Here is a 9,641-nt window from a genome sequence, read left to right as displayed (position 1 = left end):
CACCGTCGGGAGGGAGTTCTCCAGGGCATGTATATAGGGTACATAAAAATGTTCTGATATATGTTGGGTATTTTCATCGTAGTTACAGTTACAAATGACAACTGAGGGAGTGCCGAGTTCCTACTCAGGGGAGCTCTGTCACATTCCCCAATGGAACAGAAATAATCCCCCAAGTGCAACAGCAAAGACCAATGAGGAAGAATGGTCCAACAGTGAGCCCTTGATACTGATGACTATGCTTATGAGACTGTGTGCCTAAAATAAGAACTAGGCCTAGAGCTGCAGGATACCTAAGAGTTACCTCCTGAGAGCCTCCATGTTGCTCACATGTGGCCACTCTCTAAGTGAAAATTAGCATGTAAATGCAATACTTTACCCCCAGCTTGGGACATGACTCCCAGGGAGGAGCCTCCCTGGTGCCGAGTTACTCCCAATCACTAACTGGTGATACAGCTAGAAAGAGACCTTGAATAAATGGGTCAACTCGGACCAGCAGAATATCTCAGCCTACATGTACGATCATGTGTTAAAAATGGCTTTTTGACCTTGAATAAAAGGGGGAAATGGCAAAGAGAAATGAGTTTATATGGCTAAGAGTCTTCAAATAAGAGTCACAAGGTCATAAGAGGGTTCACACTTATGCAGGCCTCAGCAGGACCCCAGAAACAGGTTAAGTAGATACAACACTAGGTACTGGTTCTTCTGAAGGCTACAAGACCTTATACAAGGTATAAGGTCATGGTAGATGGATTTTGAGTTCTGTGCCATGTCAATGGGCCCTACTTTGGAATTTGTGTTCCTGAGAGTGATGGAGCTCAACTCAGATGTGCCTTTCTACACATGCCTCTTCGTCACTTTTACTGAACCTATGGTTGGTGCAAGGGATGGTGAATACTCAGGGAACTTGAATTTCTGGACAGCCCATATACCAGCTGGGTCCTGAGCCTCTGCAGAGTTGCAGCCCCTACTCTCTGGTTCATTGGACTTACCCAGGTCAGCTAACAGGGAGCTGAAGATGGTCAACCACCACACCAGGGAACCAAGAGTGCCTACAACTGCAAGCAGGAGAATTGCATCCATCAGCCATGTGGAATCTATGCTCCCTCTTGATCTACAGGTGGAGTGGACATCATCACCCCAGGGTCTACAGAATGGAGGAATAAAATATGGATTAGGGTAGACCTACTGATATTCTACTATAAAACTATTGTGACTAGTAATAGAAGAAATTGTATCATTGACATGAGGAAAGTGGCCACAGTAGTTGCTGAGGGAAGGGAGAGGGAAGAAGAGATGTGATAAGGGGCCATTTTTGGGACTTTGAGTTGTCCTAAATGATATTGCAGTGTCAGATGCTGGACATTATATATCCTGCCATAACCCACTGAATGTACTGGGGGAGAGTGTGAACTACATGGTAAACTATTATCCACGTGAAGCAGCAGTGCTCCAAAATGTGTTTGCCAAGTGTGATGAGCATGTCACAATGATGGGGGAGGTTGTTGGTGTGGAAGGAGTGGGGTGGGGAAACTCTTATGTTTTTTATAATTTAACCTTTTTGTGATGTGTGTATCTTCAAAAAAATAAAATTTACAAAAATAATGGGGGTGGGGGAGTGGGGAGTGGGGTTATATTGGAACCTCTTATGTTTTTTAATGTAATGTTCTATGTGATCTACTAAATTTAATAAAAAATAATGTGTTAATGAAAAAAGAAAAAAAATGATAATGATAATGCAGCAAAAGTGTTTTGTCTACTGGGTAAGTAATTCTGGTACTAGATATAAATATATATATATAACAGTGAAAATATTAATATATAATTGAATTATTTTAAAAAGATATGCAGATAATAATCATTGCTGAACATAATATATCATTATAGAAACACAAACAAAGTAACAATGAACACCAATGTAAACTTACTAGAATTGTTTAAATCCAAAAAATGGATAATACCAAGTACTGACAAGAATGCAGAGCAACAAAAATTGTCCTTTATTGCTGGTGGGAATGCAAAATGGTATAGCCACTTTGGAAGTCAGTCTGATATGTAAGCATAGACTTAACAAAGCACTCAGAAGTTCCCCTCCTAAGTATATATGCAAACTGTTTGAAAACTTACTTCTTGCAAAAGCCTGCATACAATGTTGAAAACAGATTTTTGTTCATAATCACCAAAACTGGAAACAACTAACTTGTCCTTCAATGGACAAACCATATATGTGCCTACTATTCAGCAATGAAAAGGAATGAGCTATTAATCCACACTCACATGCAAGTAAAACACACATACATACCCAGTAGGAGTATGTCAAAGGAACACAAGAGTCAAATGAAGGATTTCCCAATGATCAAATTTGCAACAGAATAAATAACACAGTATTCGATTCTCACTCAAAGTATAAAATCAGTGTATACTAGTAAAAAAAATAATAATTGAAACATAAATAAATAGAATAAACAAATATCCAGTACAGAATGCCAATTAATTTGTGTAGATAGTCCTCAAGGAGGTAGAATATAGCACCCTACCTCTTAAGTGTGGGCTACTCTTAGTGATTTGGAAACAAAGTCACTAAGTACAGTACAGAAAAGGGGAAATAAAAAAGGAAATTTCCAGTGGAAAATCCTGGAAAATACTACCTTAGGCAGGTGGTAAAGACTAGCATCATCAGTCAGAAGTCATGTTGATAATATGTACCCTTGATATGTTGTGTTGAGAATGGTACTCTACCTCTATCGTTTTCCTCCCCATAACCCCTAACCCCAGTTTAACCATAAGAAAAATATCAGCCAAACACTAAATTGAGGTACATTCTATAATGTACTTGACCAGTTGACCAGCACTCCTCAAAACTATAAAAGTCATCAAAAAACAAGGAAAGTCTCAGAAACTGGCACAGACAAGATTCTAAAGAGAGATGATGATTAAATGTAATGTGGCATCCGAGATGTGATCCTGGAACACAAAAAGTACATGAAGAAAAAACTAATGAGATCTGAATGAAGTATGGAGTTAAATTAATAATAATGTACCAATATTTGTCCATTCATTCTAAGAAATGCACCATAGTCATATTAGATATTAACAAGATAAAAAAGAAAAAGAAAAAAACTAGGTGCAGGTTTATAGGAATGCTCTGTACTAATATTGCAAATTTTCTATAAGATGCTCTTCTAGTATATTACAATAAACGTAGGAGTCTTAATTAAGCTCTCTCCCTAGACTTGAGGGCTTAGCCTGGCCTAACTTTTTATTGAAAAACAATGAGTGAGTTTGTTCACTATGGCAGGAGTGTTTCAAGTTCACATAGCTCTAGCAGAAATCTATTAAAGATAAAAAGAAGCTTAGTCTATATTATTACTGCTTGCTTTTGTTTATACACAGTAAAGAGTATTCAGAATGGACCTCATCTTGGGCTTGCACTAATCCTTAAATAATTACAATTCATCTACTCAATCCTGGAGACACCTCATGGAATGTGACTTTGTTCTGCTGGCTTGTCTAATCCGATTCAATTACTTCAGTTCTCTCTCCCAGAGGCTTCACACTCAGAAACTGAGCTGTTTGTGGAAGGGAAGGTTGGTGTTCAGTTTCAACAGAACACTAAGGAAAAAAAAAAAAAACAAAAAACAATCTTAGTCCTTTCCCAAGTATCAATCCATCAATAAACATGAGGAATAGCTTGTAACTCACAAAGCTTCCAGTACCTCTGTTGTGATAAGCAAAGATTGTTCTGGCTCAAGAATGCTGGAGATGGGAATAGTTCACTGGCTTGGACCAATTTGAATAGATAGAAATTACAAGAGTCCCTGAAGCTGGAGAAAATAAAGCTCTGAAGCTGGCAGAAGCTTGTCCATATGCATGTAGAAAGTAACAAAGATATAACAGATTTCTAGCACAAAGTGAACTCTTTCAATCACCTGTAAAGAGTTCCCTTGTCAATTAGAACCCTCAGAGAAAGCTTGACAACTAAGGGATACCTCCTTCCTCTCCTGCCAAGAGCAGCCACCTGCCTGCCCAGATTTAAACCTTTGATTTAAAAAGAGAATAAAATATCATAGTTCAGTGATTGCTCCACAGAAATTCCATAAAAGAAATTGCAATCCAAAGGAGCATAGAGGAAAAGCACATGCGATAGCACATGTAAGGATACTTTTGAGGTTGTGTGATCTTCTCAAGATGAAAAGGACCAAGGTCCTAATCACCCAGATTTTTGCCAGAAGTAGATGATAAAATGAAATAAAAAGAGTATTGTGATTCTGCTCTCATGCCAATTCCTGGCCCTTTGTTACATTATTTACAGTGAATCACGTCTTTTATCTCAAAATCGTTATCACCATTGAAGAATGAATGATGAAATACGGTGATGCATAGGAGATGAATGTAGAGAAAATAATCTTGAAATGGAAATTTATGTCTTTTTCCAAGTTCCTGCCTATAGTAAAAAAGAATATTTATCTATATATTTATTCATTAGAATTAAAAACGTGTTTTGCTATTGACAATTCCTATCTTCAGAGTAACTAGCAAACCTTCATGGAAGCTTTTAAAGCAGCCAAACATTCCAAAATGAAATGTTATTATATAAAAAAACTCCATGGACTTTTTCAATTCAGTAAGCTTAATTCTTTTCCCTGACACTGAGGAGTGACGTTAAATAGATAATCTGGATTTGGAGAGGTGGAATATCAGAGTAAAGAGTTTTGTTTTCAGTAGAGAGACAAGTGTACAAAGTATGGCCCTATTGCTTTTCCATTGTACTATTTGGAACAAAATTCTTAAATTTTCTCAGCCTCAACTACCTGTAAAAAGGTGGCAACAACATTACCTAACACAGGGCTTGTATAAAGAGTAAATGAGATAATATAAAGAAAGTGCTTACCATAGAATCTGAAACCGAAAGTACCCAAATGTTATGGTTCTAATATGGATGAAAACTAATCTTATACTACTGGAGAATGTCTCAGATAAGCAAAATATTAAGCATAACACAAATTCTAAATAAACTTATAATCTAGTAGGAACTATAAATGAGAGGAGGACATATTCATAAATTTAGTATTTCATCCATTCAACATACGTTTACTGAAGTCCTCTCATGTGCCAGCGCTGTTTTTGACTCCGAAGATAACACAGCAATGAAAAGAGGTAGACAAGCTCTTTAAGGTCAAGGAACTTACATTCTGGAGTAGTATACTGTTATTAAATGAAATGAACTGAAACTTCAGGAGGATTTTGTAAACAACCTATACCATTATTGTTCTTTCGATTTCTGTCCAACAATCTGTGATGTTTGAAGGCATCTCTAACCATATTTTATGATCCCTTTAACTAATTTTCTTTTATTTTATTAATGTAAGAGAAGGAACAAATTTGCTTTAGGATTTTCCAGGATGGTAAAGTATTTTAATCAGTTGTCCTATACAGATAGTTTCTATTTTTAAAGTCTCTTTTCTCCAAGGCGACCTCTGTCCTTTTCTGACCATTGAAATGCAACCACTTAAAGGGATGAAAACAACAGCCAGACAGAAAACTGAAGAAAAGTTCTTACTGAATTCCCGGGTGGAATTCAATTCATACTAATAGTCCAAATTGCAAAAGCTCTCACAAAGATCATGCTTGAACCTCCTCTGCAGACATGGAAACCAAGAAAAGGCTGAAGTATCCTTCAAAGGATTCATACTTGAGTCACAAAGGAATGAAGGCATTACAAGATAATTCATATATGGAGGATAAAGTCTTCCTGTTAGTTTAAGGACAACTTGCTTTAGGAGGAAAAAAAGTGTTCTAAATCTTCCATGCATCACCATTAATATTCAACTACCAGTTCTTAGATGGTAGGGGCTAAAATAAAATCCACAGTAAAACACACCAATTTAAATTTCAGTTCCCTGTGACTTCACGTGGCACAATGAAGTAGAATAAAATCTTATGTCCTTCTTCTATTGAAATTGCTATATTTTTAGTGTCATGTAAATAAATAGATATCACATTGTTAACTGGTGAATTTCTTTTAAAGCTTAAATTTTCTTGTGCTGTAAGTTCAGTTCATGTAAAACATTCAACACCTGGCCAGTTCATGCTAAATTTGGAATGTTGTATAGCATGATTTGAGTCACAATAGCCATGTCCTCATTTGAAGAGGAGACTTAAGAATTGTTTCATGTTATATACTCACTTGTAAATAGAAAGAACTGCTCAGGAAAAAGCCAGATAATTAGTATGCAGAATATGCAAAAAATAAAAACTAAAAAAGGCCTTGAAAATTTTAATCATATGGGACCATGTTACAATTCCTAGATAAAAACTAGAACTAGAACAAATATATTAAAATTGATAAAGGATATCTACTAAAAAGCTACAGGAAGCATCTTATAATATTAATGAAAGATTATAATTATCCCTCTTAAGATCTAAAATAAGACAAGTCACTATCTCTATTCAATTTCAACATCAGTCTGGAATTAGGTTTGGAAAGTAAAAATAGATATAAGGACTGAAAACCCAGAATCAAAACTTCCCATAGTCACAAATTCATGATTATTTGTATAGAAATACAGAGGAAAATACACATAAATATAACAACTAATATGAGTTTTTATTGAAGATTTCTGGATACATAAGCAATATATTGAAGATCCAATGGGGTATATGGGAATCCCCCTATATTTTTGGTGTAACATTTTGTAACCTAAAGCTCTTTTAAAAATAAAAACATTTTTATTCAAAGATTTTTAAAAAGTGTTTTATAATAATAAAGCCACAAAACAATAAGGTATTTAAGAATATACCTAACAAATTGGGCAATTAGATAAATGAAAATAAGTATGGTTTTCATGGATAATAATATTCCAAATCATGAGTATATGTACAAATATATATCTTTTACATAAAAAATTATAAATTTAAGGCATTTTAACTAAAAAGCTCTTCATGATTTTTCAGAGTATATAAAATTTTCCTAAAAGCCCTGAAAAGGATCAATCATAGCAAAGACAATTTTGAAGAATAAAAGTATAGTTCCTATGACCAGTTACAAAAATATACCTTATAGGATCTCCATTACAATCAAATGTCAGAATAAAAACAATAATGTACTCATATGGGACCATGTTACAAATTTCTCATATATTTAAATTGTCCCTGTTAGAGCAATAAAGTACAAGTAAAATACTCACTATGTGTTAGAAGTGATATTTTCAGAAGGAAAGGAGAGAGGAAGAGAGGGAGTACAAATACATAGAAATTAATTTTTATTCTTCAGTCCTAACTTGGCTGTCACCTACTCTATGAAGCAGTTCTGTACTCCTTTCAGTTGATTTAAAAATTTCCCACTATTTGCTACCATTTTATATAATCTTATCATTATGGTTTATACACTGTATTTTACTTACATGTTCACATATCTATCTTCCTTCACAGATTGAGAGATTACCCAAGGCAAGATCTATGGCATATTTATATTTATATTACTAACATTCATCAAAGTTTCTGGCACAATATACATTTATTAAAACAAATACAACATATTTGTATGAAAATAGAGGTCATTCTCCAAGGGAATTAAGCATATCTTATTCTTTGTAGTTCCATGTATTTCTAGTAACGAGAATAACAACAACAAAAAAATAGAAACTTTTCTAGAAGCAGAAAATATTTTGGGACTACATATTGAAAATAAATCTCAAGTATTTATATATATATGCATGTATACATATAAGCATTTACCTAATACATTAAGCAAACATTTACACACATACATATATGTATTTGTACATGTTTATGTAGATCCATAGGTAATCTCATTTGACCCAATCTATTATATAAGTATTATTTAAAATGGACTTATACTCTAGATTTCTGAGCTTCGTTCTTCCTCCCTGTCAATCCCTCACGCTCCTACAATCCCTTAGTCTTTGTTCCTCTGCTCTTATTCTCGGTCCTTCTGTCTGCCTTTTAAGCTAACACTCTTACAAACCTTCTTTTAAATGTTTACTAAAGCTAGCATCAGACCATGCTTCTTCCCTGGTGTTAAATCAACACTTCCCACAACATCTAGTTTTTGACTACTGAGTTTAACACTGGGAGGAGGTGAGGATTTCTGTGCCTGCCAATTGGCACTGCTTGGAAGAAAAGCTGGCATCAGGACAATTGCACATTTAAAGTCTATGTCACCAGCCTCTTTTCATTGGGCATTTCTACTGTTTCTTCATGGACTTTTGTACCTCTAAAACTTTTTACAACACTCACAAAGGATAATAAAATAAGTTACATTCTTTCCAGAAAATTATATTTTATACAAAATGGAATATGCTATCTGGACATGATATAACCAAAAATCTAGAGTGAATATCAAGAGAATATGTAAGCTTTTATGTGGTTTAAGGAATGAAAATGTATCTGGACAAGAATAGCACTTCAAAAAATAAATTAAAATAATGTGGCAAATTGACAAAGATTAAAAAAGTGAGATAATGTACTTTTAAAAAGTGGTCATTCTTAGATTTCTCTTTTTGTCTGGGATATAGTAGATCACAGCAGGCTAACATTCCCATTACAGTGGGAACTAACTAGAACTGGAAGGAAAATTGGATCTTTTTAAATCATAATTTTAAATAGAACTACTGAGTAAAAGCAAGGGCTTCCACCAAAAATTTGAGAAGGAATGGCCCTTGCTAGAAGGGCTGACAGTTTCTGTGGACTTTTGCTAATTCTGGCTGTACATCAAGGATTAGATTTGGGCTGGGCAGAACAACAATACTGAGAAAGAAATACCAACTAAGTACCAGAGGTCTGGTGGCCTTACACGACCAATTAGAATCTAGAAAAACCTCAAATGCATGGTCAGTTTTCCCCAATTAAAACATGTTGAGCTCTGAAGCAAGATGGGATGTTCTTTGGCTTGTGCAGAAACATCTAAAAAAGAGAAACAAATGTCCCTTGTTATCATGATGCTTAGGAGACAAATTCCTACCAGACAGAGGGAGTCTGTTTGAGGCTACCTCTTCCTTAACACATTCAAGAAAATATGCAGCTGCAATGAGTAGGAGGCCAAGAAGCTTGATTTAAACTCTCCAAAGAAGAAAAATAAATTACTTTTCATCTTTCAGAGCTGAAAAAACAAAGAACTGCCGGTTTCTAATCAAGAGCCTGTGGGATCCTGAATGACATTGCAATGACAGATACAGGCCATTATATATCTGGTCATAACTTATAAACTTGTACAGGAGAGAGTGTAAACTACAATGTAAACTATAATCCATGCTTAGTGGCAATGCTCCAAAATGTGTTCATCATTTGTAACAAATATACCACACTAATGGAGGATATTGTTAATGTGGGAAAATGTGGGGGGGGGGGCGGGGGGTAGGAAGTGGGGCATATGGGAATCCCCCATATTTTTTATGTAATATTTATGTAACCTAAGTACCTTTAAAAAAATAAAAAGGTATATTAAAAAAGGATTTTGTGAGAGCCAAGCTCATGAAAGTAGGGGAATACCTGACATGAATTAAGGTTTATTAAACATAGTACTCAGCCTCAACCCACCCAATTGGATTTAAATTATTAGAACTTCACATTATATACCCAACAGATGAAAAGATAAAACCTCTCTAAAGGAAGAAAAATCATTG

This window comes from Dasypus novemcinctus, chromosome 2 (genome assembly GCF_030445035.2).
Source record: "Dasypus novemcinctus isolate mDasNov1 chromosome 2, mDasNov1.1.hap2, whole genome shotgun sequence".
In the NCBI taxonomy this organism is placed as follows: domain Eukaryota; kingdom Metazoa; phylum Chordata; class Mammalia; order Cingulata; family Dasypodidae; genus Dasypus; species Dasypus novemcinctus.
Note: the sequence above shows the minus strand (reverse complement) of the source record.